General features: G+C 38.3%; 1 long non-coding RNA gene across 2 annotated transcripts in view; it reads left to right on the top strand.

Moving 5' to 3' along the window:
• Positions 1-2,653: 2,653 nt before the first annotated feature.
• Positions 2,654-13,940, top strand: part of LOC118659043 — a 32,366-nt gene continuing 21,079 nt past the window's right edge. The window contains exons 1-3 of one of the 2 annotated variants that reach the window (XR_004968439.1): positions 2,654-4,074; positions 6,708-6,778; positions 10,412-10,492. This is a non-coding gene — a long non-coding RNA (uncharacterized LOC118659043). The remainder of the gene's footprint in view (positions 4,075-6,707; positions 6,779-10,411; positions 10,493-13,940) is intronic. The other variant, XR_004968440.1, reaches the window with a different exon arrangement.

Raw genomic sequence — 13,940 nt, 5'->3', positions numbered from 1 at the left:
GCTTATGAGCCAGGAGGTCATGGTTCGATTCCACATCAGGGCACAGGCCCCGGTTGTGGTTGCGGGCTCAAAATCTACAGGGGTCATGCAGGAGCTGGCCGATAGGTTGTTCTCTCTTATTGTTGATGTTTCTATCTCTCCCTCTCCTTTCCTCTCTAAAATAAATAAAAATATATTTTTAAAAAGAAGAAAAGGAGTCCAGTGACAAACCTGAAATCAAAGTTGTTGGTTCTAAGCAGAGCTAGTTTTTCTCTTCTAGTTTCAGGTTGGCTTATTTTAACAAAATGAGGTTATGTTTGTTGTGTGATGTGTGTAACCTAATGTTTGTTAACGTTGTGGTCTAACTCTAAAGTGTTTAGCTTTCAAGTGGATTCCTTAGTAGACCAAATCTTTTGTCACTGAAATGTTTTGAGATAAACATGGCTAAAACAACTTTCATTCCCTAGGGTCTACTTCTTAAACCTTCTATCCCCTGTATTTATCAACTGCATGTATGGCCTCTAGAAATTAGTATACTAAGCTGAACCAATCTGATGGGAGTAACTATCCATAGAGCTTGTTTTCCAAAGAAAAGTATGATTTAGAGTAGCAAAATTATAAGCTCACCTAGGCATGTTATAAAGCCATTTGAAAGTAACTCAGAGCAAGTTTTGTGAATGAAAATGTAGTGCTCAAGTCACATTCTGCTTAAAAAAAGCTTGTGACAAATACAGATGAATTAAAAAGACAGAAATAATGTTACACAAATGCCAGTAGGTATCTACTTCCTTCTACATACTCCTAATTCCTGCTCTCCAGAGATAAGAGCTTTTAATCATTTTAGCTATTCCTTCTGATATTTTCCTCCATGTTTCTAAACATGCTTAAACTACTATTTATTTTCTCTTTGGAGATACTATTTTTTGACTTTTAACATTGGAGGTTGAGGACTAAGCTTCCCCTTACCCCCTATTCTTCACAATATACACATTTTGGTGAATCAGTTTTTGTCTCTGATATTATTTGACTATATAAAATTTATTCACAGCTGGGATCTCTAATATAACTATATGAGTACATTGTCTTTAATTTATACTTCTTCTATTTTCTTGAAATTAACTAATTTCATTGTTTTTATCATTGGCTTGTTTTTATCATTGGCTAGTTTCCTGCATATCTGTTCCCAAACTCTGAGCAAAACTAAAGTCTACCAGTTTTATTTTTTCTCTAGTAATGTCTTTTCTGGATCAGTTCAGCCTTTTCTGTAGTCCAGACTAGTTGCTTTTTCAGCTGGTTGCACAAATGCTGACCTATATTTGTCCTTTACCGTTATCTCTGCCTCTCCTGTGTTGGATCACCTGTCTTTCTGATCCCCATGCTTTTTTCTTAAGTGGTTCATCCCTTGTTTTGGTGGAACACATGTAGTGTTCCAAGAAAAGGTGTATGGCATTATGAGACTTTGCATTTCTAAAAAATGTCTCTTTGCCCTTGTTTAAAATGATAATTTGGCTGTGTCTGGTGTTCTAAGCTGGATTTTTTTTTTCCAAAACTTGAATATAATCTACTATTGTCTTCTCACACTGATCTGAGAAGTCAGGTGCCATTCTGATCACATACCAGTGCATGTGAACTGTTTTTTTCTCTCAGATTTTTCTTTTTATTAGCATTGTGCTGAACTTACATCATGAGCCATAGTATGGGTTTTGTGTTGGGCACTTGGTGGAGCCCTTTCAATCTAGTAACTCAAGCACCTTACTTGGTGAAATTTCCTTAATTTATTCTCCCTTTTAATTTCTGTTTTCTCTGTTCTCTCTTGTTGGAGCCATCTAGATCACTCCCTTAATTATCTTTTCTCTCCTCAATTTTTATTTGTCAACTTAATCTCTGCTTTTACTAATTTGACATCCGTAAGCTTTTGGGAGTTACTGAACATTCCTTTTTAAAAAATCCTCATCTGAGGATATGTTTACTGATTTTTTAGAGAGGGAGGAGAGAAAGAGAGAAACGTCAACGTGAAAGATAGACGTCAATCGGGCTGCCTCCCACACTCTCCCTGACCAGGGATCAAATCCAAAACCAAGCATCTGCTCCAAGCGGACATAGAACCTGAAGCTTTCTGGTGTGCAGGATGATGCTTCAACCAACTGAGCCACCCGGCCAGGGCCTAAAGGCTCCTTTTTAAATTTTTCTTTTTGTTTTTATTGCATGTTTGCAATAACTTGGTAGTTAAGTGTAGTTGTCTTTATGTTTTCTGCTCCTTGTTTCCTGTTTCTGTTTTGCTGTATGCCTTTGAAGTTAGAGGTTTTCAAAAATATATAAAATATTTAAAACAGTACCTAGCACACATGATATACTCAGTAAATGTTAGATATTGTCTGGTGAATGGACTGGAGAAAAGGAGGAATGGTGACAGAGTAACAAACCTTTTTAAGTAGTCTAAGAAACGGATGGGGCCCTAACCGGTTTGGCTCAGTGGATAGAGCGTCAGCCTGCGGACTGAAAGGTCCCAGGTTCGATTCTGGTCAAGGGCATGTACCCGGGTTGCGGGCACATCCCCAGTAGGGGGCGTGCAGGAGGCAGCTGATGGATGTTTCTCTCTCATCGATGTTTCTAACTCTCTATCCCTCTCCCTTCCTCTCTGTAAAAATTCAGTAAAATATATTTTTTAAAAAGAAAGAAAGAAACGGATGGGGAGCATCTGAACTTAAATAGTTTGGGCCTATGGTGGATATACAAAAATTAGACATCCTAAAGTTCCCACATGAAGAGTAAGGTAGATTTAGAGATGATTTTAAAATTTCTGGCTTGAGAAAGACTGTGTCTTCCATTACTGAAATTGAGAAGACAGGAGAAAAAGCAGTATTGGGGGAATAACATTGAGTATTCTTTTGGACTTGAGAAGTATGAGGTGGCTGTTGGCTAGGCTCCGCCCTTCAGTACTGACTGGCTATGCGGGACTAGGTTGGGTCTTACAGTCTAGGCTCCGCACTTCGGAACTAGTGTCAGCCCTTAGGTCTTAGCTGGGCTAGTCCGGGCTAGGGCCAGTACAATCATATTGATCCGGGCCTTGGGGAAGTCCCGGTCTCCACCAGAGTGCCTTCCAGGAAAGGACCCATCAGGGAGCATCCTGGCCTAGGAGCCAGAGGTTGAAAGGGCTGCTGAGTCTCAAGGAGAGGTGCCTGTGGAAATCACTGACACAGGCTGGGTTCCTTGGGCCTGCGGGAAGAACAGGTATTGCTTAGGGGCTGGGTCTTTGGGGCGAGGTTCCGCCCTCCAGACAGGGTTTGGCTGTTCGGGGCTGGGCTCTTTGGGGCTGGGCTCCCCAGTCAGGACTGGCTACAGCTGTTGGGGTTAGGGCTCAGCTGGGCTCTGCCAGGCTCCGCTCCGCCTTTCGGGACTAGTTTGTGTGTTTTTTAAAGAAGTGCGAGGTGGCCTCAGTCTATCGCTAAATCCTCCTCACAATCTGACTCCTACCAAAGTGCCAGGCTCTTTTCTCTCCATTTTTTAACATAATCTTGTAAAAATCAGGTGTCAGCATTCTACTTATTTTTTGAGAAATCACAATTGAACTTGCCTGAGTTACCCAGAACATCTTCCTTCTGAGCTCTCTTAAGATTTAATAAGGTCACGAATGTGTGTGTACTAGTATGTGCCTCACTTTAAGAACAGAAGAAGGCCTCCATATCTTAAGAAAAATGATAAAACATACCAGACAGGTAAAGTTGTTTACCTTGGCAGACTGGTTTTGCAGGGGAATTACTAACTTTTTAACTATCTTTATATTGTTTTGTTTCAAAGACCTGGGTATTATTTTTGTAAATAAAGGTTTTTAATTTAAAGATAAATAATCAATGTAAAGGTGTTTCCAGAAACCCTGGTTTTCATCAGCTACTTTGAAAAATAGTCAATGAAACGAACAGAACAGAATTACTACTTATGTAATTATGTAAGTACATACTTGTAATTATGTAAAATGTGATTGTTCTTTTCTTTTGCTGTCTGACTTCTTATTTTCTTGATAGGTTTTACAGCTCTTTAAAAGATTGTACAGTACCAGACAACAAGTTTTTAAAAATGATATCAGAGCATTAGAAGGTAAGCTTACTTATTTTCCTTTGGAACAAGTCTGATCTTCAGACGGCTGCTCATATATCCAAGAGACCCTGTATAGTCAAGCCTCATCTTAGGGAATGGCCTTCACTACCTCTTCCCTGATGTTGTTATGTGTTATAAAGATTAGTTTACAATTACACTTTTTTGAGGTGTATACACTTAAAGAAAATTAAAGTCCTTTCTCTATTTTATTATCACAATTTCACACACTCTAGGACTAGATACTACCATATTGTTAATGCCTTGTGTCATTCTAGAAGTGACAGCACCTAAGAAAGAGAATCTATTCCAAGCAATTCCACATTTAGCATTTCACTGTTTTAAGTGATTTCTATCTTACCTGGTTCTGTGTTGGTCATGTTCACTTCCAATCCTCATACATTTCTAAACCTCTTTACCTAGGTTAAGTGTCTCCACTGTCCCAGGAAATTCTAGTTTTTGTAATTCACCAAAAAGAATTTCTTGAATATTAAAATATATGCCTTATATTGTACTTTACACAAATTCCTCATTTAATTATTATAACAACCCTGTGATATAGTTGCTATTACAGTAAACCCTTGATTTTGTGGAGATTGATTTAACAGAATTAGGATTTAATGGAAAAATTTCTAGCCTGGCCAAAACCGGTTTGGCTCAGTGAATGGAGCGTTGGCCTGCGGACTGAAGGGTCCCAGGTTCGGTTCCGGTCAAGGGCATGTATCTGGGTTGCGGGCACATCCCCAGTAGGAGATATGCAGGGGGCAGCTGATCGATGTTTCTCTCTCATCGATGTTTCTGACTATCTCTCTCCCTTCCTCTCTGTAAAAAATCAGTAAAATATATTTAAAAAAAAATTTCTAGCCTGTATTTCATGTGAAATTAATTTAACACCCTATTAATTTTAAAATGCTTTAAACCAAGATTTGTTTATAATTAAATTGATAAATTTGTTGTTTTGTTTATTTGTTATTAAAAAATTATTTTTAACAAATTTTAGTGAATAAGCCATATGTTTGAAAAATACTAGTAATTTCACCAACATAAATAAATGTTACATATCTACAACCATAGTCTGCATATTTAAATCCAAGAGTGATTGCTCATAAACAATGTTCAGCAAATGATTAGCATTTGATCACAGATACCAAAGCATTAGAAGCTAAGTTTTTGTTTGTTTTTCCTTTGTAACATCCCACGGGGTAATTGGTTCTATTGTTGCATGGCGTGACTTTCTGCAGCAGTTTTAACGCATGCCACCCATCTTCCGACATGAGCTAAGCCATGCCTGCCCCAGACGTGTGCATTTGTTTATTCACAGTGACTGGTGAATGCACACATTTACTAGACCTATTTAGTATAAATTTAAAATTACAGTCATACATGTAGAAAAGTTTTCTGTGAAATTAAACTTTCATACATAATTTTAATTACACAAATGCATCTACATTTGTCAATTTTTTAACATAGACATTTGGAAAACCTGTCTACTACATATATATAAAAGGCTAATATGCATAGTGTCCCCTCGGGAGTTCAGCCATGAGACCGGGAGTTCGATCACTCACTATGTCGTGCACTGACCACCAGGAGGCAGCACAGAACAAAGGAAGGCCCCGGCCGGCAGCCAGAAGGCCCCACTCGGCTCTGATCACCAGCCAGATCTAGGGACCCTACCTGTGCACGAATTTCGTGCACCAGACCTCTAGTTTTATTATAAAATAGACTGTCAGCTTTAACAGACACCCTGCCTCACCTGAATTAGTCCATTATATCGAGGTTTTACTGTATGATTTCTGTTAAGATAAGAAACTAAAAAATGTGAAAGAATTTGCCCCACATTTACTTAGCAAGAGGTAGAGCTAGGATTCAGCCTAAGCAGTCTGGTTCCAATGCCCAAACTCTGAACCACCTTGCATTTTGAAATTCTGAAGCATAAAAGGAAGGTTTTATGACTATTCTCCCATCAAAATAGCATATTTTTGTTGCTTTAAATGCTTTTAAGTGAAGTAATTATAAGAACAGGTAACATTGTATGTTTACTAAGCACTTTATATGGATCATTCCATTAAATGCTTACAGCAGTACAGTAAGGCAGTTTGTCAGGTTAAACTGAATGATGCTGCTGTAATGATGCTGAAGTCTCAGTGGTGTACATGAACAAAAGTTTTATTTATCATTTACTTTACATGTCAGCCACGGTGCTCAGAGCTGCTATATATTTATTTTAATTTGTGTATGTATGTCTGGGTTAATGTGCTTGTAAGTATTGAGTTTTGCCATCTTAAAAACATTTTAAGTTAAATTCTTAGATTTATAGAAACAAAGAATTACATTGGATTTATTGAATCTAATATCTTGAAGTACACAAATGAAATTGGAAGTGAAAAGCAGGAAACAAAAGTATTAGAGTGCTGAAGGTTTATATTAGATTTAATTACAAACTTGCCCGCCTGTCATAAGTTCTCCAAGAGACTTCTTTAATAAATTTCTGATTTTTATACTTTGTTTTACATGGAGCAAATATATTTCCTCTACTAGAGAAGTAGTCATTCATAATGAATAACATGTAAATTATTGGGGCAGGAATTATAAATTAGAAAAGCAAATAACTTTATGTATTTTTCTTTCTGTAGCAGCCAGAATAAAAATAAATGAAGAATTCAAAAATAATAAAAATGAAGCTTCTTCTAAGAAAATAGAAGAGGTACAGTAATTGAATTTTTCAATTTTACAATAAAATGCTTGTAAATTGTATTAGCAACTAGAGCAGTGGTTCTCAACCTTCTGGCCCTTTAAATACAGTTCCTCATGTTGTGACCCAACCATAACATTATTTTTGTTGCTAGTTCATAACTGTAATGTTACTACTGTTATGAATCGTCATGTAAATATCTGATATGCAGGATGGTCTTAGGCGACCCCTGTGAAAGGGTCGTTCAACGCCAAAGGGGTCGCGACCCACAGGTTGAGAACCGCTGAACTAGAGGAAATGATGAAAATAGAGGGGTTATGTGAAATAAAAACCCGATAGTTAAAGCAACTGTAGATAACCTTCACTTGTTTGGTATGACTCACCTCCTCTGGGTCATCTGCCTACAGCCATAAGAAAACAAGTTGCCTGGTAAAAAGAACAAGGATGGTAGCCCTGGTCAAAACAAGAGCAGGTGAATCAAGTCAGACACCCACAGAAGTGCTATCTTCACTTAAGGCAACTGACTGAAACTGAAAAGAATGAGTGCTGTGGTACCTCAGAACTATAGAGGAAACACCTACTCATTTAGCTCAACTAGACAGATTTTTTTTTTTTTTAAATTCCTGTCTTGGCAATGGAAGTTAACCAGCCACAGTTCATGAACACTCTTGGTTTGCCTTTAATATTTGCATTTTAGTCAATTGTTTAAGACAGTCTACTGAAATTAGTCCGTGAGCTCCCTGGTACTCCCAATGCATATTCATTGAAAAAATTCACAATGATTTGTTTCCTGTATAAAATCATGCTGCGTATATACACTATCTCAGTTTTGAGCTTCCTAAATATTCCTGTTTCTAACCTTGGATAAATATAGGGAAAGGACCCATAGGAAGAAAATGAACAATGGAAAACTATTTGCAGGGGTAGTTATGATTCCAAGAATTGGTTTGATAAAAAGGAAAGTATAAATTAGAGAAATTCTTCTGTGTTTAAATTTCCGAATGTTAATTTTTTTATGAAAATCATTTATATTTTGAAAAATGTATTTTTGAAATAGTAAATATCTATAATAAGCCAATGAGACAAAATGAAATAGCTTAAGAATTTCTATTTCTGTAATATAAACAAAAAAGGGAAAGGTTTCCCTTAAGCATATGATAGGGCAAACAGGGACTATGAAATTTTTATTCATGTAGAAGTTAAGATGACATTAGAGTAAAGTTATGAATTGAAGTTAAAATGTATATATGGAAGTTTGTCCTATTTGTTATTTAGTAAACTGATAACAATTTGGCAATTTCTAATTTTTTAAATCATCATTTAAACTTCTAAAATTTTTTACATTTTAAATTGTTTACATCACCTAAACTGAGAAAATGCACTACAACCTCCCAAGTTCATTTTACTTTTAGAGTACTAATTTAACATTAAGCAATCTAGAAATTAGATATTTGTTATATATAAATACATATGGTACTTTCTACAACTCTTCATATGTTAAATATTTAGTAGCTTTTGGATAATTACATTGTCATATATTAGAGGGTTTGTTAGACTTGGCACCAAAAGGAAACTTAAGCATCCTCTATACCAGCAGTTTTCAAACTTTTTGGTCTCAAGACCCCTTTACCTTCTTAAAAATTGAGTACCCTAAAAAGTGCTGTTTATGTGTTATACTTATCAGTATTTACTATATTAGAATTTTAAGCTGAAAAATTTAAAATAGATATTGATGGAATCATTTGAAAACAATAGACCCATTACATGTTAAAAAAATACATTATTTATGAAAAATACTACATTTTCAAAATAATTTAGTTAGAAGAATGGCATGCTTTACATTTTTTAAATCTCCTTCGTGTCTGGCTTAATAGAAGTCAGCTGTGTTCTATCTGCTTCCTCATTCAGCATGTTTTTTAGGTTGAAGTATATGAATAAATTCAGTCTCACACAAGTAGTTGGAAAGGTAAAGGAGTATATGATAGCCTTTTCCAAAAATTGTGAATATTCTTTGAAACTATACATCACCAAGTGATAAATTTCCTTAATGGTTAGTTTCAATGTAGAACTCTATTCCTATTAGTCCAATGGAAGTTATATATTTAAAATATATATATATATTTTGGCTCTAGAATTCATACACACCACCTCTTGGTCTCCTCTAATCCCTTGCTCCTCATTTATCCTTGTTCCCAACCTTAGACCTAGGACTCCACTCGGCTTCTGCTCCTCCAAGGAGGAGGCCCTTTTTCCCCCTTTCTCTGCCTTGCCAAGAAGCTTCTCAAGTCTGTCAGCGTGTGAGGTTTTGGTCACCCACAGGCTTTCATGTCAATTAATGGCAGCTCCCTCCTCTTGATGTTCAGACCAATATCCTTTGTGCTGTCTTGACTGCTTTCCTTCTCTCACACTTTAATCTGGCAGCAGATCCTATTGGCTTAACCTTCAAAGTATACGTAGAATTCAACCACTTCTCACCCTCCTCATCATTATCTCCAGGTTCAAGTTACCATCATTTCTCACTGAGTTGTTACAACAGCCTCCTCCTGGGTCTTTCTTCTTTTCCCCTAAATTCCTACAGCCTGGTCTCAATACTTTTAAAGGCAGAGTGAACCTTTTTTTTCTTTTTTAAGGCATATTCTATCCTTCCTCTGCTCACAACCTCCATGACTCCTCATCCCATGACCTATAAGAGCATATCATCTGACCTCTGTTAACTTCCCTCCACACTTCACTCATTTTCAAGAAAAAAATCTAGCAAATACCCAAGTCTGAATAATCATAGTTTGTCTGCCTATCAGTGGTTCATTCAAGTACAAATGGTATTTCATAGACAAAACTCTACTTCTCACAACTCAAACAGTGTAGAAGGGTCTAGGCCAGTGGTCAGCAAACTGCGGCTCGTGAGCCACATGCAGCTCTTTGGCCCCTTGAGTGTGGCTCTTCCACCAAATACCACATGCGGGTGCGCACGTACAGTGCGATTGAAACTTCGTGGCCCATGGGCAGAAGTCGGTATTTTGTGGAAGAGCCACACTCAAGGGGCCAAAGAGCTGCATGTGGCTTGCGAGCCGCAGTTTGCCGACCACTGGTCTAGGCTCTAGTATCATGAAAATAAATTTGACATCATGGATCCTCTGAAAGGGTGTTAAGGTGCCTCAAGGGGTCCACAGTGTTGAGAATTGCTGTTCTAGTCCATTTCTTCATTTTGCAAATAATGAGGTCGGAAAATCAGAGTAGGTTATTAAACCAAGGCCATACACTTAATGACAGAACCAGAATTGGAATCCAAGTATTCTGACTCCTAATCCAACACTCTTTCTAGTGTTCAGAACATCCAAGTCTATAAAGGAAAGATTCACTACCACCACCCCAAAAAAACTATGTGTTTTAAACACATTGTAAAATATATATGTACAACAAAAAAATACTCTAAACCTGTTTTGGATCAAAATATAAACGGGTGGATAAAAGTTAAAAGTATATGCCTGTCTGAGCTTTCTACACACTTAGAATGGTTAAAAAAGTTAAAGGCAGATTATTACATAAAAAATTTGTAGTAAACCTATACTTTTCAAAAACAGTACATTCATATGAACCATTGAAAAACACCTGAAGGATTTATTCTGTGTTTGGTTTTCTTTACAGCTAATAAAAATAGGTTCTGATGTGGAATTGTTGCTCAGAACATCTGTTGTACAAGGTATTCACACAGACCACAATACATGAGTAAGTAAAGTAAAAGAAAAATGTTTTCAGATTGCAATGTGTTTTAAAATATTGAGCAATTCAGTGCTTTTAATGCTGATTTGTAAAAAGCTTGATTTTGCCAATGTGCTATATATTATACATATTTGTAAGGCTACCATTTAAAAAAACTCAAGTATGAAACTTTGTTTTACCAGATTTTTTCTTTTTGAATTTTTTTTAAAAAACTTTACTGATTATATTACAAAACTACAGTTACAAAGACAGTATGACTATTTTTATCATATTTATTTGGGGTTCTTAATATTTCTAGTACCATTTACCACTTACCTAGACTAAGTCTGTTTCTCTATCTTTTATCCTATGACTAGAGGCCTGGTGCACAAAAATTTGTGCACTGGCGGGGTGGGGGATGGAGGATAGAGGGGTGTCCCTCAGCCCCACTTGTGCCCTCTCACAGTCTGGGACCCCTTGGGAGATAACCACCTGCTGGCTTAAGCCCGCTCCCCAGGTGGCAGATGGCAGGCCGATCCCTAGGTGCCTGCCCCGCCTCCCCGGGTCGCGCACAGGGCAGGGCCGATCAGGGGGTTGGGGTGCCAGCCCCGGTCCCACACAGGGCAGGGCGGATCTGGGGATTGGGGCTCCTCCCTGGGTCGCACATGGGACGCCCGGGTGGGCTGGCAGATCACTGCTGCCCCACCCAGCAGCCCCGGGTCCGGTCGCACATGGGACCCCCCCGCCCCCCCCCCCCCCGCCCAGGATTGCAGATAGAAGGCCCGGATGGCGGCAGGGCAGGCGGGATGGCGCTGTCCCGCCCTGCCTGCAGTATGCAAATTAGCCACCATCTTTGTTGGTGGTTAATTTGCATATCGCGCTGATTAGCCCATGGGAGGTGTAGCGAAGGTACAATGACCATGTTTGACTATTATTAGATAGGATTAGAGTTATTTTAATTCAGAACAATTGGGATTATAAGAAATAAAAATAGAGTAGAGGATCCTTCATTATACCTCAAGACTCCTGGTGGGGCTTCGGCAGAATCTCATGTTATATTATACTAGAGGCCCGGTGCATGAAAATCCGTGAAATCAAAGGGGTCCCTCAGCCCGGCTTGCGCCCTCTCACAGTCTGGGAGCCCTCAGGGGATGTCCAACATGCAGGAAGTGGGCTTAAGCCGCAGTCTGGCCTCCCTCTGCAGGAGGTGACCAGCAGGCCAATCTGTGGACAGCAAGTGGCCGGCCCGCCCCGAATCACCCCGCCGCGGTCACCGATGGCCTCCCTCTGTGGGAGGCAACCCTGGCAGGCCAATCTGGGGATGTTGAGTGGCCGGCCCCTCCCTGAATCACCCTGCCACTATGCTGCCACCCACGACCTCCCTCTGAGGGAGGTGGCTGGGCGGGCGATCAGGGGATGGGATTTGTTTTTATTCCCTAAAGTTTCTGTGGGGACAACAATAACAACAAAGAAGATGACATTAGCATTGTTTGAAAGGCTTTTTTCTTTAAAGTATAACATGCAAAAAGAAAAGTGTATAACTGTATAGACCACTGAATTTTCACAAAGTGAAATACTCATGTAACCAACATCCATATCAAGCTGTATAGTACTACCATACCTCAAAAGCCCCCACATGACCTTATGTCCCTCCCGGTCATCCCCACCCCACAAGCATGACCACTGTCCTGACTTTTAACACTATCAATTTTTAACTTAATAAATATTTTTGCTTTATATAAATTACATCATACAGCATTACTGTTTTATCTGGCTTCTTTCAACATTATATTTGTGAGAATCATCTATATTGTTGTGTACAGCAACATTTCTATAAATATTGCTTGAATATACTACAGTTTATTCATTCTACTATTGTTTAGGTTGTTTCTGATTTTGGACTATAATAAATAATGATTCTGTGAATATTTTATATGTGCCTTCTGGTTTAAAAAATATGTATGTGCATGGATATATATATATATATATATATATATATATATACACACACACACACACACACACACACACACAAACACAAATATAATGCATTTCTTGGAGATATCAGTGAATTGTCCAGGTCAAAGGGATTATGTGTTTACTACAGGCACAGTGCACGACAATGTGCACTGGCGGGGGGCGGGGGGCATTTAGAGAAGGGAGGGTGGTGGCCCCTCAGCCGGACTGCGCCATCTCACAGTCTGGGACCCCTCAGGGGATGTCCACCTGCTGGCTAGGGCTCCAGTTGCTTTATATCCTCAACAATACTTGGTACTGTGTAGCTCTTTAATTTTAGTCTTTCTGGTAGTTGTGTAATGGTATTACATTGTGATTTTAATTTGCATTTCTCTGATAACTAATGAAGTATCAGCACCTTTTCAGTTGTTTAATGGCCTGTTATTTTATGAAATGGCTTTTTAAGTTTCTTGCCCATTTTCTTGGCAATTATCTGCCTTCTTACTATTGATTTGAAAGAATTCTTTTTAAAAAATATGTTTTTATTAATTTCAGAGAGGAAGGGATAGGGAGAGAGAGAGGGAAACTTCAATGATGACAGATAATCATTGATCAGCTGTCTCCTGTATGCCCAACACTGGAGACTGAGCCCAAAACCCAGGTATGTGCCCTGGCTGGGAATTGAACTGTGACCCTCTGGTTCATAGGTCAATGCTCAACCACTGTGCCATGCCGGCTGGGCTGAAATAATTCGTTTTTTTTTTAAGGTATTATTTACTACTTTATAGACAATGACACAAAATTTCAGGTTGGTTTACTTAAATATAGTTATTGGCAACAGAGAGACTTAAAATACTCAGACCTCTTAACTATTACATTACTGTGATTGCTCTACTTTATTTTTTCAGTTATTTTTTAATTTAAAGAAAAACTATTTTAAATATAGTAATGTTACATGCAATAAACACCAATTATTCAAGAAAAATCATCTTACATATAATATTACATGCAACAAACTTTTGTGTTTCAAGAATAAAATGATTTTAAGTATAATAATATTACCAATCTCTAGTGCAGGACAGTGTTAACCCTTTTCGGTCCAACGTCCAGGCTGACTCAACAGACCAGGCACTAGGAGCAGGTCCAACGTGGAGCTGAGGTCGACACCGCAAACCGCTGCGATTATATGCATTGTCAGTATGGTGCTGGGTTGCATGTGGGGAAATGTTTGAAAAGATACCACACTATGAAATGTTTTAAAGAATAAACTCTTTGATTGAACATACTTAATAATATAACCAGTAAATTTTTGGTTTAAACTTTAAAATAAGAACATTAAAAAGTTCAACATTCAATCCCTTCAATTAATTTGGACCAGACTGTTTGAATTCCAAAAATAAAATTGGACCGCAAAGGGTTAAAGGCTGTTTCTGACTAATTGGATCAGGCAAAGACTCAAAGCCTCCAGAGACCACCTCTGCCTACAGACTAATAAGATTCCAAGTTGAATTGTCCCCAG

The sequence above is a fragment of the Myotis myotis genome, unplaced genomic scaffold (genome assembly GCF_014108235.1).
Source record: "Myotis myotis isolate mMyoMyo1 unplaced genomic scaffold, mMyoMyo1.p scaffold_m19_p_6, whole genome shotgun sequence".
Lineage (NCBI taxonomy): Eukaryota > Metazoa > Chordata > Mammalia > Chiroptera > Vespertilionidae > Myotis > Myotis myotis.
The sequence above is the reverse complement of the archived record's forward strand: the minus strand, read 5'-3'. Positions and strand labels throughout refer to the sequence as shown.